The sequence below is a fragment of the Hipposideros armiger genome, unplaced genomic scaffold (assembly GCF_001890085.2).
Source record: "Hipposideros armiger isolate ML-2016 unplaced genomic scaffold, ASM189008v1 scaffold_43, whole genome shotgun sequence".
Classification (NCBI taxonomy): domain Eukaryota; kingdom Metazoa; phylum Chordata; class Mammalia; order Chiroptera; family Hipposideridae; genus Hipposideros; species Hipposideros armiger.
The window spans coordinates 1,901,745-1,909,092 of NW_017731393.1; positions in this window are offsets into that span (position 1 = coordinate 1,901,745).

Genomic DNA, 7,348 nt, shown 5'->3' on the forward strand with positions numbered 1-7,348 from the left:
GGCCCCAAAGGACCCCCCCCCCCCCACTATAACTGCCTCCTCCCTGACTTCCTGGTCCAACCTCCACACCTGCCCCTTCCAGGCAGCAAGTAATTCCTTCAGGGGAGCTGTAGGCTCTGGGAGAGGAAATCCTGGATCAGAGGCTCAAAGGGCCCCCTTGATCCCTGAGGCAGTGGAAAGCCATGGAAGGCTTCTGAGCTGGAGAGAGATGTGCTCAGAGCCAGCCTTTGGGGCGGTGTCTCTGGCAGCCAGTGGAGGATGGGGGAGACTGCCAGGTGGGGCAGCGCAGCAGGCAGGGATGAGGGCGCACAGGCTGTGTTGATTGCCACCTCAGTCTCTCTCCTTCCATCGTCATCACTGTCATCAGCTACTATCTATTGGTACAACTGTGGGACTGTGTGCACATAACATAGTGTGACTGCAGGCCGTGCCCATGACCTGGCTGAAGCCTCCCAGAGACTCTGCAGTGGAGGGTCTCTAGCTCCCTTTCAGATGAGGAGCTGGAGGGCACAGAGCAAGCTTGGCTCCTCTGGTCCTCTCACCCAGCCTGCGCAGCAGCCCTCGTGGGCAGCTGCTGGGCGCTGCTGGGTTCCGAGCTTTTGGATGTAGGGAATGTTCCTGAGGCAAGGTGTGTTTCCTGCAAGGACATCATGGAGACTAGGAGGGCAGGGCTTGCAAACTCACAGGCAGGTCTACACCAGGTGCCAAGGAAACAGAGGCAGCATACTGGAGAGGAGTGCCTGACCTCCCCTCCCTCTGCCTTCTGCCTTCGTGCACGCCCATCACTGTGGGCGCTTTCTTGGTGTCTTATCCTGGCAGGGTACTGGCTTGTGCCCCTGACCCTCACACATTGTCAGCTCAAAGGTGAAGGAGGAAGAGAAATGCCCTCAGGAAGAGTTGTGGCTCAGAGTCAGACGGCAGGAAGCCTCAGGAACCGCTGTGGTCACAGGACCCAGCAAAACGAAGTCACTGCAGAAATTCCCCGGGCCAAGGTCCACTCACACATGTGCAGGCCTGCTCACCTCCCTGCACTGGCCACCTTCTGTTCCCCTTCCGTGCCTGAGGCTTTTCTCTACCAGGAAAGCCTCACATGCTGCTTCCTTCTTGTTCACATCTCAGCTACAAAGTCCCTGCTTTCAGAGGCCTTCCTGCGTCCCCCATCTACAAGACAGGCACCCCCTTTCCTCGCAGCCTTTACCACCCCTGAAACTCCTCTATGCACTGGTCTGTGGTCTATCCCTGGGCAAGAGTGGATGCCCAGTGTCTGTCTTGGCCACTGCCGTGTCCTAGGCACCTAGGACAGTGCTGGCACGTCCAGTAGCTTTGGGTTGGTTGAATGAACATCATTTCTTACTGGCTACATGGAATTCCGTATTAGGGATGATGTACCATCATTGATCGATTTGTCCACTGATGGACATTTAGGTTTTCATTATTTTAACTGTAAGTAATAGATAATGAATATTACTGTACATGTGACTATATGGGTCAGAGTCCCAGCAGGGGCACACAGAAGCAAGGAAATCGAGGAAAGCAAAAAAAGTGGCCTATTTATCGAGATGTGGGCAGGGTCTGGGGTAGGCAGGAGGGAGTGGGGAGCTCCTAAGACTGGCAGTGACAAGGAGCTATTGCCACTTCCAGGGACAGCGGGAGGGAGGGGTGGCAGGAATCTGGGGACAGCTGCTTCAGGAAGAGGGGCCCCATGCAGGCTGTGGCTACAGTGATGGGGAAGGGGGAGTGGGTAACAGATACCGGCTCAGTCTCCCTGCACCCCCTTTCTATTTGGGACACAAAGCAGGTAGAGAAGGGTGGAAAGTGGACCTGGAGGTGCAGACGCACACTACCCACCCCGGTGCCCTTCATCATTCAGCCTTGTCCTATGACGGAAGTGTGTCCTCAACACACAGGGCACAGCATGTCCCACCAGCCTTTGATGGTTGTGGGTCGTGGCAGCTCTAAGCCCGAGACCTTGGACTTAAGCAGCATTCCCCTATAAGGTGGAGGGTGGGGAGGCCAGAAGGTAGGTCTGGTGAGGGACACCTCACTAGCGCTCACTTCCGCGAGTTCTTCAACCCACATCCCTTCCCCTCACTGGCTCCTCAGTGGCACTTGTTTTTAGCCTTGGTGGGATGACCCAAACTTTTGTTCCTGCAGGACCTGAGTCCTTTATGGGCCTGTTGTTAATGAGCTCCCTTCCCTTTTCCCAGTAAGAACCTTGAAGCACCACGTGACTCCCCGGGCCCCACATGTAGTCCACCTGGCCCCCATGTGTAGAAACCATGTCAGCTCCCTCTGACAACTGGGGTCAGTGTCCCAGGCAGCACAGGGACCCCTTCTCTGCCTGCTGGTTCAGTGGCAGGAGAAAGCAGAAATGGCCTGTGGGGAGGGGCGCCTCGGCTGTAATTCTTCAGAAGCATGACTGTGTTTCCTGATGGAAGCACTCCTTTCTTGGACACCAGCCCAAGGTCACAGGAAGGAAAGCAGACATTCCTGTACTGTGTCATTAGGTGCAAGGGTGGGAGGGGCCACTCTTACCCCCACTGCTTGGTTCCTGGGCCCATGCACTGGGCTGCAGGGGGATGGCACCCTCAGTGCCTGCTGGGCTGAGGCCTATATCATGCCCTGTAGGTCTGCAGATCTCCAGGGTTCTCTCTCTGTGACGCTGTCCTTTATGGTATTCTGTCCTAGCTGAGTAGGACAGCGTCCCAGGCATTCCAGCTGCCTTGGTCTCCCGGGTCTCAGATCCTCTTCTCAGCTAGTCTGCTGGGCTCCACCTCAGTGCCTGCTCCTTGGCTGGGCAGTCATAGGAATCACCTCTTTTGTTTAAGGTGTCTCAACGATCACTGTCCTTTGATGCCTGATTTGCAGTGTCATGAAAACTGTTTTGTGTATATTGTCTGGTTTTTGTTTGTTTTTTTAGCCGAGCCATCGGGCTGTGAATTGACCTGGCGACCCTGTTGTTAGAGCTCCCACTCTTGAGCGAGCTCTTAACCGAGCCACTCAGCTGGCCCTGTTTTGTTTTTTTTTTGCCTCAGGTAGGAGGGGTAAATCTGATCCCCATTATACCATATTGGCTGGAAGCAGAAGTTAATTTACATTTTAACACCAACAAGACAGAGCATGTTCTCATGCTCATATGTTTCTTGATCCTCTGTGTTTCCTCTTCTGTGTTTTGCCTTGTTCATACGATTTGCCCATTTTTCTTTTGGATTATCTCCATTTGTCCTTAATGACTTGAAAAGGGTACTTTTGGGTGCAAATGGCAAGATCCTTTCTCACATTGGTTTAAAGAAAAGAGGACATTTTATTGTTTCATGTGACAATGCTCCCCACTTCTCTCTTTCTTTCTCTAACAGGGACTGTGGCTGGTGGTCTGAAATCCCACCATCGCGACTTGTGCTGGGAAGCAAGTGTCAGCAAATCCAGCCTGCCACTTCTTTTTGTAAAGTTTCACTGACACCCAGCCGTGCTCATTGCTTACATATCATCTATGGCTGTTTTCACGTCACAAGGGTAGAGGCAGAGACTGTAGGGCCAGCAAAACCTGCAATATTTGCTGCGATATTTACTATCTGGCCCTTTGCAGAAAAAGTATACCTGCCGCTGGTCTAAAGGAAAAGGTAAGAAATTCTGTCTTCCAGTTTTAGTATAAAACATCCTAAAGAAGTTCTTATGTGGCTTGAGTCACATGACAACCCCTGATCAGGAAGACAGAGAGCTGACCAGCTGGCCCTGGCTGCCATGTCCACCCCCTGTGGCAGCCCCCTGCTAGGATGAGCAGGGACTCACAGGGTGTGAGAGTAGGGGGTGGCAGTCAAACACTGGACTGCCCAGCAAAGGGACAATGGCCTTTGTCCAGTGTACGTGCTGTAATGTATCAGAACCCTAAATTGAAATTTTGAGGTATATCAAGAGACAGCAGACGTGGATTCTCAAATGAGGTGTCAGGACACCATATGCAGACAGTCATGGGCAATACTTGGGAGCCTGTCCCATACCTGGAATGAGGTGAGAGAGGAGAGCGGAGTTGGGGCACGGCGTGCGGATGCTTCTTCCTTAACCGGAAGCCTAGTGAGGGTGGCTTTCAAGGGATTCCTCAGAGAGCTTACAACATGGCCCTTCATTTGGAGGCATAGAGGACTGGGGATGGGTGCCAGCCAGGAAAGGGGGCTCACGGGCTGCTAGGAGGCAGAGCCGTGTGCTGGTGTCGGGACCCGCCAGCTCCCAAACGTTGGTCAGGGCCAGGGGTGGACAGATGTGACCTACACGAACAGGTCATCTTAGGTCCTGTCCAGTGGTCACCACAGAAGGGCAGAAGATCCCCTGAGCCAACAGGTACCCCCCCACCCCCCTGAACACACACACAAAGACAACACATCTGCTCAGGAGAGGGAGCTGGAGGGAACTGCCAGGAGCCCACGAATGTCCCCAGGAGAGGCGGCATTACTCTCTGCCAGACCAGGACGAAGACTCCCCAACACCTCTTCCTTTCCCACCCTGGCAGCTGGCGTAGACCCAGGTGGGTGGGAGGAGGGCCAAGCTGGCTGGGAGGGGCTTATGGAAGGCCAAGCACAGCCTCCTCCCCCAATGCTCCCCTCAGGCCCCAACAGGAATATTTAACGTTGAATTAGGTTCAGAGGTTTAACCCTATAGACCTGGACATTCTAATTTCTGAACTGAGACAGTCTGCAGCTTGAAATGACAGGTTGTCACGCTTCGGAGTGCTGGGGATGAGGTTAGGCTCAGTCTTGCATGCTTGTTGCAAAGACCAGAAACCCACTGGAGCCAGTCCCAGTAGGAGCTCACTGTGAGGATACCGTTATGGATTGTTTATGTCCCCCTAAATTTCATATGCTGAAATCCTAACCCCTTTGGGAGGTGATTAGGTTATGAGGGTAGAACCCTCATGATGGGATTAGTGCTCTTATAAGAGAACAGAGCTCCCTATTTCCCCTATGTGAGGACACAGCAAGACAGTCCTCTGTAAACATGAAGAAGTACTGACCCAGAACCTGACTGGGCTGGCACCCTGATCTCACACTTCCAGCCTCCAGAACTGCAACAAATTTCTTTTGTTTATAAGCCACCCAGTCTCTGGCTCTTTGTTACAGCAGCCTGAAATGACTAAGACAGATAACAGAGGATCCTCATGGGTGCCTGAGGACACTGGGAATCCCTAGTTTGGAGGACCCAGGACTGCTCCATCCATTTAGCTGATCACAGGGTCCCTAGTTTCTGAAAATGTCTACTGCATAATACCAGCGGCCAATACGTGAGCACTTGCTATGAGACGGGCACTGTTCAGAATGCTCTTTGGGTATGAATTCATTTAATCCTCTCAGAAACTCATGGAAATGCTAAAGTCCGTCCTATGATGCTCTTTTTATCACTGAGGACATGAAGGCACAGAAAGATTTCATTTCTAGACCAGTGGGCAAGACCATAGGTACCCATTGTGCAGCATGCTAAGGCAAACTCCATGGTGAAGTCGGATTTCACCCTGGATTTACCCCAGAAAACTATGCAAGGCTGCCCTGAAGTGACAATACCGAAACAGATTTGGGTTGAGCAAAGGGAAGGTGGTTGGGGAGGGGCATCGAAGGTGGACGGCGTGGCGAGTGCAAAGGCACCGAGGCAGGAGGGACCAGGACAGTTGAGGAGCAGCAAGGGAGCCGGTGAGACTGGAGTCAGAGACTGAAGAGAAGGGAGTGGACAGGGTAGAGCTGAGCAGACCCAGGCTGAGCCTGCTAGGTCTGGAGATAAGGATATACTGCCCAAATGGGGACATCGTGGGAATGAAGGACATTGTAATATTTACACTGGGACAAAAAACGGGGATGGCCCCAAGCAAATTCAGATGTCTGATCACCCTATTTTTTAAAAGTCAAGGTAAAAAAATTGGTCTTTATCCTAAAACCAGTGAGAAATCTTTGGTTCTGGGCCAGGCAGTCCGCTCAGCCTTTTTCTTTTTCTTTTTGAGGTATCGTACACACAAAGTGCAAATATTTAGAGGAGGTGTAAGTTTTATATATGTACAGACCCATGTAACAAGCTGGGTCTGTCTTATCCTGATCAGGATGTTCCTTACCTCCCCAAAAGGCTCCCTCCATACCCCCTTCCAGTTCGTCCCCCCCCCCCACTACGCTGGTCTCTAACACCAGACTGTTTTTGCCTGCTGTTTTAAAAATTAAGGTATAATAAACAAAACAGTGATATGCACTGCTTTTAAGTGTACACTTGGAAGAATGTCACTTATATGTAGTTCCGTATAACCGCCACCGGCATCAAATCACAGAACATGTCTAGCAGCCCGGAAGGCTGCCTCCTACCCTTTCACAGTCAATACCTCCTCCACAGACTGGGAGCCGCTATTCTGATGCCTATCTCTGTGGATTAGTTTTGCCCCAGGCTCCTCTATCTGCCTCGTCACCCGCTCCACCCTTTGCCCTGCCCTGCTGAAGTGCCTCCTCCCTTCCCTGGGTTAGGGTTCCCACGGCCCTGCAGCCTAGCTCCCAGCTCCCACCGACTCCCACGGCCTCAGCGACTGACCACGAGTGCCAGGCAGTCCCTCCCCTCCCGACGTCAAGGATGTGTCTGGGTGGGGGTATGCCCCATCACCCTCCTCTCCCTGCCACACAGATAAACCAACAATCTTAGTTCAGGCAAGCAGTGACTCGCTAGGCAAACCCAGCACGCGCACAAACAGCCGGCCGCTTCCTACCAAACTGCCACCCTGAGGCATTTGTTTGCGGGGAGGGGTAAGTTGGACAGTAGAATTGAAGGTGGCCTCTGTAGGGGCTCACGAATGCACCGGGCGCTGGGTGGCCCGCCGGGCCGCCGCCTCCGCTGCAGCCCCGCCCTGTCCGGGCCTCAGTTTCCTGTCTGTCAAGTCAGAGGTGGGCTCGCATTTTCGAAGGCCGTTCCGAGCTCGGAATGGTTTTAAAACAGCTCGTCCCGCCGCCGAGGCCACCGCAGTCGCGCCTGCGGGGAGGCCCCGAAGTCCCAGGCGGGTAGGGGCGGGAGGGGACGCTCCGAGCTCCCAGCTCCCTGTCGGGACCTTGACGCGCGCGAGCGCGGGCCCCGCACACGGAGGAGCCACCCCGAGAAGCGCTCCCGCACGCCGCCCGCGCGCCCTCTGCGCACGCGCCGGCGCCGCAATCTCGGAGGCGCACTGGCTCCTCGCTCGCCACGCCCCCGCCGGGCGTCGCTCCCCTCCGACCCCGTCCGCTCCCAGCCTTCCCAGCATCCCGGCCTCCCTACGGCGAGCCGCGAGGTCCGATCCCGCCGGGAGCCGGGAGCCGGGACGCAGGGGCGGGGCGGCGCGCTGAGGTCAGCGCGGCAGCAGCCG